The 17,044-nt window shown below is 40.7% G+C and overlaps 1 long non-coding RNA gene across 2 annotated transcripts; it reads right to left on the bottom strand.

Moving 5' to 3' along the window:
- Positions 1-10,418: 10,418 nt before the first annotated feature.
- LOC144998409 (uncharacterized) lies at positions 10,419-11,804 on the bottom strand. 2 transcript variants are annotated; one of them, XR_013660308.1, is made up of 3 exons: positions 11,626-11,804; positions 11,206-11,274; positions 10,419-10,594 (listed from the first exon to the last, which is right to left on the bottom strand). It is a non-coding gene; the product is annotated as an uncharacterized LOC144998409 (long non-coding RNA). The 2 variants fall into 2 exon arrangements; XR_013660309.1 differs by having other exon boundaries at positions 11,630-11,804.
- Between the last annotated feature and the right edge of the window lie 5,240 nt (positions 11,805-17,044).

Here is a 17,044-nt window from a genome sequence, read left to right as displayed (position 1 = left end):
ATTTTGTTTGTAAAGAAAAAGGACGGATCACACTGTATGTGCATAGATTATCGGGAGCTGAATAAGGTAACAGTGAAGAAGCGTTACCCACTCCCAAGGATAGATGATTTGTTTGATCAGTTGCAGGGAGCGTCTTGGTTTTCAAGATCGATTTATGCTCCGAGTATCATCAAATGCGAGGATGTGCAGAAGATTGCTTCCAGGACCCGATATGGTCATTACGAGTTCATGGTGATGCTGTTTGGGCTCACCAATGCTCCAGCAACGTTCATGGATCTCATGAACCACGTGTGCAGGCCGATGCATGATCAGTCTGTAATAGTATTCATAGATGATATCTTGGTGTATTCCAAGACTCACGAGCAGCACGAGGAGCATCTGAGAGAGGTGCTAGAGATTTTGAGGAGGGTGAGACTTTTCGCAAAGTTCTCCAAGTGTGAGTTCTGGTTACGCGAGGTGTAATTCCTTGGTCATCTCGTCAACCAGAAGGGTATTCTGGTAGATCCGACCAAGATAGAGGCCGTGATGCAGTGGGAGGTCCTGAGATTCGGAGCTTCCTAGGTTTGGCAGGATATTACAGGAGATTCATCCAGGATTTCTCCAAGATAGCAGTACCGCTCACCCAACTGACCAAGAAGTTGGTGGCGTTTCGTTGGGAGCCTGAGCAGCAGGTGGTGTTTGAGACTCTCAGGAAGAGATTGTGTGAGGCCCCGATTCTTACCTTGCAAGAAGGAGTAGAGGAATTTGCGGTATACTGTGATGCCTCGATCACAGGAATGGGAGCTGTATTGATGCAACGAGGCCATGTGATAGCCTACGCCTCGAGACAGTTGAAGCCTCACGAGGCTAACTATCCTACGCTTGATTTGGAGCTGGGGGCAGTGGTGTTTTCCCTCAAGATTTGGAGACATTATCTCTGGGGGGGTATGTTGTACTATTTACACGGATCACAAGAGTTTGAGGTACCTCATGGACTAGCTGAATCTGAACATGAGGCAGAGGCGATAGTTAGATGTGCTGAAGGATTATGATTGTGAGATCCTTTATCACCCAGGGAAGGCCAATGTGGTGGCCGACGCGCTGAGCTGCAAGGCAGTGGCGACCCCGATCAGAGGCATTTGTTTGAGGATGACGGTAATTACTCCATTATTGGAGCAAATTAAAGAGGCGAAGGCCGAGGGCCTTAAGGAGGAAAGGCAGAAGTGTGAGAGGATTGTGGGCCGAGTAGCTTCTTTTAACTACGATAGCCGAGGATTGTTGACCCTTCATAGGAGGGTATGGGTATCGTACTGGGGAGGAGTACGACAGGTGTTGATGGATGAGGCCCATAAGTCTCGATTTTCCATCCATCCAGAGGCAACGAAGATGTATAGGGATCTTCGGCCCGACTATTGGTGGCCCTGCATGAAGCGGGATGTCGCTTGGTAGGCGGAAAGATGCCTGACCTGCAGGAAGGTTAAGGCGGAGCACTAGAGGCCTCACAACAAGATGCAGCCGTTGGACATACCAGTGTGGAAATGGGAGGATATCACTATGGATTTCATTACTAAGCTTCCCAGGACCACAAGCAGAGTGGATTCGATTTGGGTTATGGTAGATCGGTTGACGAAGAGTGCCCATTTTATACCGATCCAGGAGAGCATATCGGCTGAAAACTTAGCCGATATATATGTGCGAGAGGTGGTGCATCGGTATGTAGTGCCTGTGTCAGTGGTGTCAGACAGAGATGTTCGTTTTACTTCCAGATTCTAGAAGCAGTTTCACGATGAGATGGGTACTCGTCTCCTTTTTAGCATCGCTTTCCATACTCAGACGGACGGACAGAGCGAGAGAATGATTTAGACCCTCGAGGACATACTGCGGGCATGTGTCCTAGATTTCGGTGGCAGTTGGGATACGTATCTTTTGCTAGCGGATTTTTCGTATAACAACAGTTACCATGCGAGTATTGATCAACCTCCTTTCGAGATGCTTTATGAGAGGAAGTGCAGGACCCCAATTTGTTGGGGGCGAGGTCGGTCAGCAGGTCATTGGGAGCACCGAAGTGGTGCTCAAGATGACATAGGTTATCCAGCAGGTTCGTAGCAGACTGCAGACTACGCAGAGTCGGCTGGAGAGTTACGCCGATAAGAGGCGTTCAGACTTGGAGTTTCAGGCGGGCGATATGGTCCTCCTGAAGGTATCACTCTGGAAGGGTGTTATCAGGTTTTAGAAGAGGGGCAAGTTGGGCCCCAGGTTCATCAGTCCTTTTAGGGTTTTGGCCTGGGTAGGACGGTGTAACGCCCGAAGATCCAGGCTAGTCAACTTTGAGGCAATAGGGGTCGAAAACGAATTTTCGACAAAATATTACTAAGAATAAATAATCTCAAGCAAGTTTTAGTATATGTTACAAGGTTTCCATACATATAAAGAGCGTTGAAATCCGAGTTATAACGAAGAAGTTGTGAGTTTCGTGACGGAACCGACACGATATCGGGAGGCTTAAATAGTCAATTTACGATAGAGGGAGATTTAGCCTTAGAGATCTAAACGAAAGTCATAGTATATGTTAAACCGATAGTGTTCATAAAAAGAACATCCAAATCTAAATTCGTATGAGGAAGTTATGATTTTTCTAAGATTTAGCATAGTAGTGCACAACCCGAAATCTGAATTTTAGATCGGTCGATTTTTAGCCAAAATAATCTAAACGATAAATGAAGATATCGTTAATAGGAGTTAAACGATAAAAACACAGTCGAAAACAGAGCTCGTATGCGAAAGATATGGACGAAGCTTAGTCCCTACTCTTCGAGCGTTGCGAATTCGATACAGTTTTGTAAATCTGAGATAGAGTGAGAATTAGCCGACGGGATCTAAATGAAAGTTGTAGTACTCATAAATAAAAATGCATGGATATAAATAACGTCGATAATAGAGCTCGTATGCGAAAGTTATGGACGAAGCTTAGTCCCTACTTTTCGAGCGCGGCGAATTCGATACAGTTTTGTAAATCCGAGATAGAATGAGAATTAGCCAACGAGGTCTAAATGAGAGTTGAAGATCTCATTAATAGGAACTCAAAGGTAAAAAGACAGACAAAAACGGAGCTCGTATGCGAAAGTTATGGACGAAGCTTAGTCTCTACTTTTCGAGCGCGGCGAATTCGATACAATTTTGTAAATCCGAGATAGAATGAGAATTAGTCAATGAGGTCTAAATGAAAGTTGAAGATCTCATTAATAGGAACTCAAAGGTAAAAAGACAGACAAAAACAGAGCTCGTATGAAAAAGTTACGGACGAAGCTTGGAGACTACTTTACTATAAAACTCCTATAAATACAAGGGTGAACTCTTCACATTTTCTTCACACCTTCAAACCTTTCTTTCTCTCTCTAACTTCTCTCTAACCTCCATATACCCCTCCCAAGTCTAGGGAACCTCCCTATCATGAGAAGAAAGCCTCGGAGCGCCCGATTGCTCCGAGAAGAAAAGTTTTAGGCTCGGAAACGCTGCTCCAGCGAAGCCCGATTTTTAATAAAAACCCATTGTAAGTGAGTTACGCCTATACTATATTTAATATAGCTATTATTTAATTATAGTAACATTATTAGGACCTTAAAATAATTATTTGGGTTATTATTATGAGTTATATTGAGTGTTATTTAGCGCTTATATAATAGTAATAATAGCTAGACTATTAATTAGTCGCGATTAACGTTAAAACTAAACTCTAGTGGTATTAATACTAGGTTTTGGTCAAGGAAAAATTGTTTTGAGATAACGAAGTGTTGTTCAAGTACTGAGTCACCACCTAATCATGTGAGTGCATAGTTACTTTCAGCTTACACATAGATATGAAGTATTTTATATAAATTACGTGTTGTGTGTGCATATTATCTGTATACTTGCTATCTATGTTGGATGAACAATTTTATAAATTATTTTTAAATGATATAAACTGCATATGTATTTTATATCTACAAAATGTGTTGGTTAAAATATGGGTAGATGTAATAGTTGCTGTGTGAAAAAGAATAATAATGAGAGGCCTCGTTATAGATGTTATTGATGATCCAGTCATCTAGCGGAGTATAGATGACGACCACAGACTATTCTAGACAATCCAGTGGAACACTAGCAGGCTCGCAACATGTATATGTTTATTTGAACTGTGTGCTCACTAGATGTACTCCATCCCCCACATGGTTGCCTTAAGGACATTTATTGCTGAGGAATCCCCTTTGCAGTAGTGTCCATCCCGATGGTAGTCCTTAGACTAGGTCCCTTGTGTTAGATGTTTTAGGGACGTAAAGTGAGCATAACAGGAACGGGTAATCGGGTTTGTTTGGTTTGATAAAGCTAATAACTTATTTATTGTGGGTTGAAAACCCTATGTGCTCACAAGGCTCCCAAGCCTGACCCAGTCAGTTTCTTGTATTACAGGTAGTGGTGCATGAGCATAGATATGATGTTTTGGACGAGGGATTACGGATATAGGCCTGTAGATATGAAATAATGTAGTAACGCCTATGTTGTATTGTTTATACTTATGTACTGTATCGAACATGACATCCCGAGTCTTTTTAAATGAAATAAATTTCTACAGAAATGCTTTTGATAAATCTTTATCATATTTTGTCTTGGGACAAATTCCGCAACACTTTTATTTAAAATATTACTCTGATTTTTAAACAAAGCATAAAGAAAATCGGTCTTTTTTGGCCGTGAAAATGGGGATGTCACAGTTGGTATCAGAGCATTAGTTTAGGCGAACTAGGAATTTGTAGGATTTGTAGAATTAAACTTAGAATGCTAAGCAATGATTGTGAGGTGTGAGCACTAGCTTATTTTGGGAATTATGCCTAAAATGCTTTTATGTGCTAAATGCTTTGTGCCTGACATGCTATTATTTGTTCGGATCTATGGTCTGTTGCCGACCGGATCTGGAAACCTTATGTGTTTAGAGTTCTAAGCTTTTAACTATGATATTAGAACTAGCATATAAATGTTTCGGAGTGATAAGGATGATTTAAACGTCAATTCTAAATAAAGATCTAGATTCACCTTATTCGGTGTATAGATCAAGATGGCAAGGACCTGTAGCGGAAACGTGAATGCAAATGGGAACCGAGATCAGCCCCCAGTGATACAGCAAATACCAGTCGTAGTAGAAGTTGCACCCGAGCTAATCACGATGGCCGGAGTGCAAGAATTGATCCAGATGATGTTGGATCGTCAAATGGAGGAAACAAGGCGTTTACTTCAACAAGCTCGAGAGGAAATTACGATGCCTATTGAACAACCCGAGCTGAATGATGGGCAATCAGAGGAAGGGAATGACAGTAGGAACATTGGTCAAGCTGATCCCCCGGTGATTAGGAGGAACAATCATGATGAAGGAGTCGAGAGGAATGGATGCAAGTACAAATATTTTCTAACTTGTAAGCCATCGACTTTCACTGGGAAGGAAGATCCGATTGGGGTCATGGATTGGATCTCAGAGATGTAATTGGCCTTCATGACATGTGGTTGGAAAACCAAGCTACAAACCACATTTGATGTATGTCAATTCAGAGGAGGCACTGTTCGTTGGTGGAATACCCTAGGGAAGACTTTGAGCCCCAATGAGCACCTACAACTGGCATGGGCAGAGTTTCTGGTGCAATTTAAACGAAAGTACTGCTCAGCTCAAAACTTACTCGAGCTAGATAACCAGTTCCTGACCTTGAAAAAAGGAAGCATGTCAATTGATGAATACACCAACAACTTCACAGAGAAGATGGAGTTCGCCTTGCGACTTGTTCCGGATGAGCTGATGAAAATCGACAAGTACGCAAAGGGACTTCCATGGGAGTACGCGGTGCCAGTGCGTCAGACACCTACTCTGGAGGCAGCTATCTGGGCTGCCATGTCTGTGGAAGATATGATTAAGGGAAGAGTAGCCAACAAGATTGAGGTTGGCGAAAAGAGGAAGTTTGACGGGTCTACGAGGTCCAATAAGAAGATTAAGTCTAGTTCAAACGAGTCTTAGCGGAGGAGGAAACAAAGTGAAATGGTGCGAGAAGTGCAAGAAGAATCACTTTGGGAAATGTAGCGAAGAAGTGACTTGCTACAAGTGTGGGAAGACCGGACATTACGCCAACGAGTGCACCGCCAACAAAAGGGTGTGTTATGAATTCCGTGAAGAAGGGCATGTTGCTAAGGATTGGCCGAAAAAGAAAGAGGCGGCAAGACCAAACATTTCGCCAAAACCAAAGGCAAGTGCATTCCATATGATCCTAGACGAAGCTGCTGACGATGCAAGGAATCAGGAGTGAGGATGGATACATGGAGATCAAGTTATGAAGAATCCATGTAAATAGTGTCATATGGTGTAGCCTATTAAAGGCATAATCTAGGGTGAACTTGAACACCCATGTAATCATTTCAAGGAATAATATAAAACCTTCGTTTTGATATTTTATGTGTGATTTTCTTATATGGTGACTTGGAAAACTACGGGACAATACTTGGGACGAGTATGCGTAGGTGTGAAAGGTAGTAGAGGCCTATACTACCGAAAGCACAGGACTCACACTTGGATCAGGGAAAGTCACAAGGTTACCAAGAAACTAGTAATTGGTTTTGTTTTATTCAAGTATGTCGTTACCATTGTTTTGGTAATGAATAACAAGATTGTTGTTATCCTGAACCTAGTGGTCATATCACATTGAGTCCGACTACGATGAGTAGGTTACGTGGTTCAGAGCACCAAGTTTGATGTAGCGTCCGGCTTAAACCAAACGATTGAAATCAAAGCTATCAATAGAAGTATCGTGCTCATTGTTAAAGAAGTTGGTAGCTAGAAATGCTACATGTTAAAATGTGATTATATCACATTAGACCGTGAAGGAAGGCATATTCCATTCCGGAATTTGACTCTAAGAGACCTGAGTCTAAGCGTTGTTACATACGATAATAGGTCATTAGAATATGACACATCGGTCAATTGTAGCAATCTAATTAACTTAACCTAAGAAGAAGAAGGTGTCTCTGATAAAGAATGAGCTTGTGACACGAAGGTCATGATTGAAAGTCTAACGAGCAGGTGCAAGACCAAGCACCGCCTGCAATCAAGGAGTCCAAGAGTTAGATACTCGTTAGAAGCAACATAGAAGTTACAGTTATTACCTAGGATGAAAAGATAATGTATGGAGTCATTATACTGCCCTGTTTCGCTGATGATTCCGGGACGTAATCATCCTAAGGGGGAGATAATTGTAACGCCCGTAGATCCAGGCTAGTCAATTTTGAGGCAATAGGGGTCGAAAACGACTTTTTGAAAAAAGATTATTAAGAATAAATAATCTCAACCAAGTTTTAGTATATGTTACAAGGTTTCCGTACATATAAAGAGCATTGAAATCCGAGTTATAACGAAGAAGTTATGACCCATCGAATTTTCGCAACGGAACCGACACGATACCGGGAGGTGTAAATAGTTTATTTACGATAGAGCGACATTTAGCCTTAGGGATCTAAATGAAATTTGTAGATTATGTTAAACCGATAGTGTTCATAAAAAGAATATCCAAATCTGAATTCGTATGAGGAAGTTACGATTTTTCTAAGATTTAGCATAGTAGTGCACAGCCCGAAATCTGAATTTTAGATCGGTCGATTTTTAGCCAAAATAATCTAAATGATAAATGAAGATATCATTAATAGGAGTTAAAATATAAAAAGACAGTCAAAAACAGAGCTCGTATGCGAAAGATATGGACGAAGCTTAGTCCCTACTCTTCGAGTGTTGCGAATTCGATACAGTTTTGTAAATCTGAGATAGAGTGAGAATTAGCCGACGGGATCTAAATGAAAGTTGTAGTACTCGTAAATAAAAACACTTGGATATAAATAACGTCAATAATAGAGCTCGTATGCGAAAGTTATGGACGAAGCTTAGTCCCTACTTTTCGAGCGCAGCGAATTCGATACAGTTTTGTAAATCCGAGATAGAATGAGAATTAGCCAACGAGGTCTAAATGAGAGTTGAAGATCTCATTAATAGGAACTCAACAGTAAGAAGAGAGACAAAAATGGAGCTCGTATGCGAAAGTTATGGACGAAGCTTAGTCTCTACTTTTCGAGCGTGGCGAATTCGATACAGTTTTGTAAATCTGAGATAGAATGAGAATTAGCCAACGAGGTCTAAATGAAAGTTGAAGATCTCATTAATAGGAACTCAACGCTAAAAAGACAGACAAAAACAGAGCTCGTATGCAAAAGTTACGGATGAAGCTTGGAGACTACTTTACTATAAACCTCCTATAAATACAAGGGTGAACTCCTCATATTTTCTTCACACCATCAAACCTTTCTTTCTCTCTCTAACTTCGCTCTAACCTCCCTATACCCCTCCCAAGTCTAGGGAACCTCCCTATCACGATAAGAAAGCCTCGGAGCGCCCGATTGCTCCGAGAAGAAAAGTTTTCGGCTCGGAAACGCTGCTCCAGCGAAGCCCGATTTTTAATAAAAACCCGTTGTAAGTGAGTTACGCATATATTATATTTCATATAGCTTTTATTTAATTATAGTAACATTATTAGGACCTTAAAATAATTATTTGGGTTATTATTATGAGTTATATTGAGTGTTATTTAGCGCTTATATAATAGTAATAATAGCTAGACTATTAATTAGTCGCGATTAACGTTAAAACTAAACTCTGGTGGTATTAATACTAGGTTTTGGTCAAGGAAAAAATGTTTTGAGATAACGAAGTGTTGTTCAAGTACCGAGTCACCACCTAATCATGTGAGTGCATAGTTACTTTCAGCTTACACATAGATATGAAGTATTTTATATAAATTACGTGTTGTGTGTGCATATTATCTGTATACTTGCTATCTATGTTGGATGAACGCTTTTATAAATTAATTTTAAATAATATAAACTGTATATGTATTTTATATTTACAAAATGTGTTGGTTAAAATATGAGTAGATGTAATAGTTGTTGTGTGACAAATAAAAATAATGAGAGGCCTCGTTATAGATGTTATTGATGATCCAGTCATCTAGCGGAGTATAGATGACGACCACAGACTATTCTAGACAGTCCAGTGGAATACTAGCAGGCTCGCAACATGTATATGTTTATTTGAACTGTGTGCTCACTAGATGTACTCCATCCCCCACATGGTTGCCTTAAGGACATTTATTGCTGAGGAATCCCCTTTGCAGTAGTGTCCATCCCGATGGTAGTCCTTAGACTAGGTCCCTTGTGTTAGATGTTTTAGGGACGTAAAGTGAGCATAACAGGAATGGGTAATTGGTTTTGTTTGGTTTGATAAAGCTAATAACTTATTTATTGTGGGTTGAAAACCCTATGTGCTCACAAGGCTCCCAAGCCTGACCCAGTCAGTTTCTTGTATTACAGGTAGTGGTGCATGAGCATAGATATGATGTTTTGGACGAGGGATTACGGATATAGGCTTGTAGATATGAAATAATGTAGTAACACCTATGTTGTATTGTTTATACTTATGTACTGTATCGAACATGACATCCCGAGTCTTTTTAAATGAAATACATTTCTACAGAAATGCTTTTGATAAATCTTTATCATATTTTGTTTTGGGACAAATTCCGCAACACTTTTATTTAAAATATTACTCTGATTTTTAAACAAAGCATAAACAAAATCGTTCTTTTTTGGCCGTGAAAATGGGGATGTCACAGTTGGTATCAGAGCATTAGTTTAGGCGAACTAGGAATTTGTAGAATTAAACTTAGAATGCTAAGCAATGATTGTGAGGTGTGAGCACTAGCTTATTTTGGGAATTATGCCTAAAATGCTTTTATGTGCTAAATGCTTTGTGCCTGACATGCTATTATTTGTTCGGATCTATGGTCTGTTGCCGACCGGATCTGGAAACCTTATGTGTTTAGAGTTCTAAGCTTTTAACTATGATATTAGAACTAGCATATAAATGTTTCGGAGTGATAAGGATGATTTAAACGTCAATTCTAAATAAAGATCTAGATTCACCTTATTCGGTGTATAGATCAAGATGGCAAGGACCTGTAGCGGAAACGTGAATGCAAATGGGAACCGAGATCAGCCCCCAGTGATACAGCAAATACCAGTCGTAGTAGAAGTTGCACCCGAGCTAATCACGATGGCCGGAGTGCAAGAATTGATCCAGATGATGTTGGATCGTCAAATGGAGGAAACAAGGCGTTTACTTCAACAAGCTCGAGAGGAAATTACGATGCCTATTGAACAACCCGAGCTGAATGATGGGCAATCAGAGGAAGGGAATGACAGTAGGAATGTGACATCCCCAAAATCACGGCCAGAAAAGACCGGTTTGTTTATGCTTTGTTTAAAAATCAGAGTTACATTTTAAATGAAAGTGTTGCGGAATTTGTCCCAAAACAAAAATATGATAAAGATTTATCAAAAGCATTTCCATAGAAATGTATTTCATTAAAAGACTCGGGATGTCATGTTCGTACAGATCAAAAGCATAAACAGTACAATATAAGCCTTACTACATTATTTCATATCTACAGGCCTATATCCGTAATCCCTCGTCCAAAACATCACACCTATGCTCATGCGCCACTACCTGTAATACATAAAACTGAGTGGGTCAGGCTTGGGAGCCTGGTGAGCACATAGGGTTTTCAACCCACAATAAATAAGTTTATTAATTTCATCGATCAACAATAACCCGATTACCCGTTCCCGTTATCCTCACTTTACGTCCCTAAACACCTATCATAAGGGACCTAGCCTAAGGATCATCATCGGGACGGACACTACTGCTAAGGGGATTCCTCAGCAATAAATGTCCTAAAGGCAACCATGTGGGGGATGGAGTACACCGGCGAACACATCGTTCACAAACACCTACAGGTTGCGAGCCTGCTAGTGTTCCACTGGACTGTCTAGAAGAGTCCGTGGTCGTCATCCATACTCCGCTAGATGACAGAATCAACAACATCAACATCGAGGCCTCTCATCATTTTATCACACATCACCTATTGCATCTACCCATGTTTTACCCCAACATTTTCGTAGATATAAAATACATATACAGTTTAAATCATTGAAAACATGTATAACAACGTTCATCTAGCATAGATAGCAAGTATTCAGATAATATGCACACATAGCACGTAATTTATATAAAATACTTCATATCTATGTGTAAGTTGAAAGTAACTATGCACTCACTTGTTAAGGTGATGATTCCAAAATCGGGCAGCGCTTGCTTCTAACGATTCTATTTTCCTTCGACGAAACCTAGCATTATTATCGCTAAATTTTAGTCTAATATTTACCGTGACCAACTATTAGTCTTAGTATTATTATTATTATATAAGCGTTAAACAATATTTTCCAACCACTATGTACAGACAGGGGCCAGACATAAAACACCGGAGGGCAGGACCATTTTGGCATATAGCACTTCTGAAATCCAACAACCCTATGCGGCCCTTTAAACCAGATTCCCCGTACCGCGAGTAGTTAAAAAAAATATTATAACGACACTTATATAAGTTATAATAATAGCTCAAATATTTATTATAAGTTCATAATAACAATACTAATTTTAAATATAAGCTATATTAAAATAAGGTAAGCATAACTTACTTACAAGGGGGTTTTAGCTAGGAGTCGGGCTCTGCAGGGGCAGAACTTCGTCGCTGAATCTTTCTAAGAAAGATTCGTGCAGCGCTTCAGCGCTCACCTTACTATACTAAGCTACAGAAAGAGAAGTCGAATCACGAGGGACCGAAATTCTCGGGGGATAAGGAGAGAAAGACTCTTGAATCAAGAGAATGGTGCAAGAAATATGAGAGCCCAAGGCTCTTATTTATACTAATTGAATTTTCAAAAACTACCCTCCATAATTACTTAATGACCTTTTAGTTATATAAACAACTAAACACCCCTCTATAATACTATTTTAAATGGATTTAATGATATTTGTACTAAACTAATGTCGAAAGAATTCAACATTAGTCTTATAATGACCGCATCGTCGATACCTTTCTAATGATATATACATATGTATATATATGTGTACGTATACATGATTTATACTTTATTTTAATACGTAAATATGCTATTATAATTTGTAACTCGTTCATACGAACTCCATTTTTGACGTTCTTTATATCCACGCGTAGGTGAAGACGTACTCTACAACTTTCGTTTAGACTCCGTCGGCTAATTTTGACTTTATTTTTAAAGTTATATTTTTAACAAGCCGGGACAGGATTGGTCTGTTTAAAATCTCATAACTTCTTCATACGAAGTCAGATTTGGGCGTTCTTTTTATCGATGTTCTTAGTTTAATATATTCTACGACTTTCGTTTAGATCGCTAAGGCTAAATCTCGCTCTATCGTAAATTCACTATTCACGCTTCCCGGTATCGTGCCGGTTCTGTCGTGAAACTTCGACGGGTCATAACTTCTTCGTTATAACTCGGATTTCGGCGTTCCTTATATGCACGGAAACCTTGAGACATATTCTACAACTTTATGTAGAGATATCGGGATTATCTCACACTTTAATTTTGACGCTCATTTTTATTCTTTATTAATTATACATTTATAATTAAATAATAAACACATATAATTCACATAATACTCAAATATTTCATCTTTATTACTTCAAAAAGAGTTACAAGAGTTGACCTAGACTATTACATTGACAAAAATGCTTAGCCCTGAAACCCGGGCGTTACAATTCTCTCCCCCTTAGGATGATTCCGTCCCGGAATCATGCATCAGCAAACAGATGTGGATAGCGACTCATCATGTCATCCTCTGTTTCCCAAGTGAGATTCGGCCCATTAGTATGTTTCCATTGGACTAGCACCAAGTCGACCATCTTGCGTCGTAACTTCTTAGTCTTACGGTCAACAATTGCCTCAGGCTCTTCGATCAACCTTTTATTTTCATCCATCCATAACTCTGAGATTGGAATTATGTCGGGAACATCTCCCGTGAATTTCCTCAAATAACACACATGGAAGGTGTTATGAATACCATTGAGTTCTTCGGGCAATTCTAGCTTGTAAGCTTGGTTCCCTATCTTCTGAAGAACTTTGAACGGTCCAATAAACCTTGGACTCAACTTTCCTCGTTTCCCAAATCGTATAAGTCCCTTCCACGGTGAGACTTTAAGCAAAACGGAATCCCCAACTTCGAAAGTTATCGGTCGTCTTTTCTTGTCAGCATAGCTCTTCTGACGATCCTGGGCTGCTAACATCCTTTCCCTAATCACCTTCAACTTCTCAGCAGTCTCATGGACTATCTCGGGGCCCATAAACTGCTTCTCTCCGGCTTCAAGCCAACAAGACGGCGTACGACACTTCTGCCCATACAAGGCTTGATAAGGAGCCATCTTGATGCTCGAGTGAAAACTATTGTTGTAGGAAAATTCTACCAGAGGTAAGTGCTCGTCCCAATTCCCTTGGAATTCGAGGGTACATGCTCTCAACATATCTTCCAGCGTCTGAATCGTTCTTTCGCTCTGACCATCAGTTTGCGGATGGTAAGCAGTACTCAAACACAACTTTGTACCTAACTCCTCTTGTAGACTCCTCCAAAACCTTGACGTGAAACGACTATCACGATCTGATACAATCGTAAGAGGGACACCGTGAAGTCTTACAATTTCCTTCACGTAAGCATTTGCGAGCTTATCCATAGACCACTTCTCGTTGGCTGCTATGAAGTGTGCACTCTTGGTGAAACGATCCATGACTACCCAAATCATGTCGTGACCGTTCTTCGTCTTGGGCAGTTTAGTCACAAAATCCATGGTGATGTCTTCCCATTTACCCATGGGTACAGGTAAGGGTTCTAAACTCCCATACGGTTTCTGATGTTGTGCCTTAACCCTCGCACATGTTACGCACTCAGCCACATACTTCGCAACATCGAGCTTCATCGTCGGCCACCAGTAGTAGGGTTTTAGGTCCTTATACATTTTAATGCTACCGGGATGAATTGAGTACATGGTATTATGCGCTTCTTCCATCAGAAGATCTCTTATTCCTCCCGTCTTAGGTACCCAAATTCGATCTTGGAATACCTTCAGTCCACAACTGTTTGTACCGAACACTAACGTTCTTCCCAAACGTTCTTCCTTTCGGTCATTTTTCTCTAAAGCTTCTTCTTGAGCTTTCCTGATGCTTTCCACAATCGTCGAGACGACTTCAATTCTTAACGCTCTTGGCCTTTTCCTTTCAAGATTGACTTTCCGACTGAGAGCATCAGCAACAATATTTGCTTTACCTGGGTGGTAAAGTATCTCACAGTCGTAGTCCTTGAGAAGTTCTAGCCAACGTCGTTGCCTCATGTTCAACTCCTTCTGATTAAAGAGGTACTGGAGACTCTTATGATCAGTGAAGAGCTTGCACTTCGTGCCGTAGAGGTAATGCCTCCATATCTTTAAGGCAAAAACTACCGCTGCCAACTCCAGATCATGAGTGGGGTAGTTCTTTTCGTGCTCTTTCAATTGTCGAGATGCGTATGCTATCACCTTTTCTCTTTGGGTCAGAACACAACCCAACCCGACTCCAGAAGCATCACTATAAACCGCGAAATCTTCGACTCCATCGGGTAGAGAAAGTATCGGTGCTTCACATAACTTCTTCTTTAGCTTCTCGAATGCCTCATCATGTTTCTCACTCCACGTATACGTAGCTCCTTTATGAGTCAAAGCTGTTAATGGAGTAGCTATCGAAGAAAAGCCTTGGATAAATCGTCGATAATATCCGGCTAATCCTAGAAAGCTTCGAATCTCCGTGGGACTCTTTGGACGTTCCCACTTCATTACAGCCTCGATCTTTGCGGGGTCAACCATTATTCCCTCCTGGTTAACAACATGACCCAAGAATTGGACTTCCCGTATCCAAAAGTCGCATTTGGAGAACTTTGCAAAAAGCTTCTCCTTCTTCAACACTTCTAATACTTCCCGTAGATGCTTTCCATGCTCCTCTTGGCTTTTTGAGTAGATGAGAATGTCGTCGATGAACACTATCACGGATTTATCGAGGAATGGTTTACAAACCCTATTCATCAAATCCATGAATGTTGCGGGAGCATTGGTTAGCCCGAATGGCATAACCAAGAACTCGTAGTGTCCATATCTCGTTCTGAATGCAGTCTTCTCAATATCCTGCTTTCTCACCTTTAGCTAATGATATCCTGACCTAAGATCGATCTTTGAGAAGTAGCTCGAACCTTGCAGCTGATCGAATAGGTCATCAATCCTCGGCAATGGATACTTGTTCTTCACCGTTGCCTTATTCAGCTCTCGGTAGTCTATACACATTCTCATACTTCCGTCTTTCTTCTTCACGAATAACACCGGAGCTCCCCAGGGTGATGAACTAGGTCGAATAAAACCGTTGTCCAACAGCTCCTGAAGTTGCGTCATGAGCTCCTTCATCTCCGTCGGTGCTAATCGGTAAGGTGCCTTTGCTATCAGTGTTGTTCCTGGTAACAAGTCTATACGAAACTCCACTTGCCTATCAGGTGGTAATCCGGGAAGATCTTCGGGAAAGACTTCCGGATAATCACACACAACCGGTATATTATGCACCTCTTTCTTCTCCTTCTTGGCATCGATTACGAATGCCAAGTATGATGCACATCCTTTGGACAAACATTTCCTGGCTTTCATCAGGGAGATGATTCCAGAATTCACTCTGTGTTTGTCCCCATACACCATAAATGATTCTTTTCCGGGTGGGTTTACCTTTACTATCTTCTTTCAGCATTGAATCTCAGCATCGTTGGCGCTAAGCCAATCCATACCCAAAACGATGTCGAAACCGTTTAACTCTATGGGTAATAGCTCTTCGTGGAATTTGTTTCCGTTTAGGTCAATGACGATGTTCCTAATACGATTACTAACAGGTACGAATTTGCCACTGGCAACTTCTACAATCAGGGCATTATCTAGTTTTTCTACAGGCAATGCTAATTTCCCACCAAATTTATGCGACACAAAGGAGTAGTTGGCTCCGGAATCAAATAGTATATTTGCAGGCAAACCATTTACAAGAAAGGTACCTGAAGCGACGTTTGCTGCCTCCTTTGCAGCCTCGAGCGTCATCTGGAAGGCTCTCGCCTTCGGCTTCGGTGTTATGTTGGGTCTTCCTGTCTCCTTCTTCTTCGGGCAATCTTTCAAAATGTGCCCTTCTTCATTGCACCCATAACAGGATTTCTGGTTGAGGGTGCATTCATTGGCGTAGTGCCCAGGCTTTCCGCATTTGAAACAAGTGACCCCTCCGTCACACTTTCCTTGGTGCTTCTTCTTGCATTTGTCGCACCATTTTGCTTCGACTCCTCCTCCTCTCGAACCAGACTTAGAGAATTTACTCCTCTTGCTGGACCTTGAAGATCCATCTAACATCCTTTTCTCTCCTACCTCATATCTCTACAGACCTTCTCCCTTAACTAGGTCGCTACATTCTTGGCTGCTCTAACGGTTGTCTTCAAAGTAGTTGCCATTTTGACCATTGGGCCAAAGTCAGCTGACAATCCATTAGCAAACCTCTCTATCTTTGAGAGTTCGATAGGCACCAAGCCGAAGTTTGAGACGAGAATATTAAGATAGGGAAATCTTTACTTACGATAAACGTTTAAATCCTCCTCGAAACATTTACATGCTAGTTCTAATATCGTAGTCGTACGTTTAGAATCCTAAACACATAAGGTTTCCAGATCCGGTCGGCAATAGACCATAGATCCGAAGAAATAACAGCATATCATGCACAAAGCATTTAGCACATAAAAGCATTTTAGGCATAATTCCTAAAATAGGCTAGTGCTCACACCTCACAATCATCGCTTAGCATTCTAAGTTTAAGTCTAGAAATCCTACAAATTCCTAGTTCGCTTAAACTAATGCTCTGATACCAACTGTGACATCCCCAAAATCACGGCCAGAAAAGACCGGTTTGTTTATGCTTTGTTTAAAAATCAGAGTTACATTTTAAATGAAAGTGTTGCGGAATTTGTCCCAAAACAAAAATATGATAAAGA

Source organism: Lactuca saligna, chromosome 5 (assembly GCF_052625555.1).
Source record: "Lactuca saligna cultivar CGN05327 chromosome 5, ASM5262555v1, whole genome shotgun sequence".
Classification (NCBI taxonomy): Eukaryota; Viridiplantae; Streptophyta; class Magnoliopsida; order Asterales; family Asteraceae; genus Lactuca; species Lactuca saligna.
The sequence above is the reverse complement of the archived record's forward strand: the minus strand, read 5'-3'. Positions and strand labels throughout refer to the sequence as shown.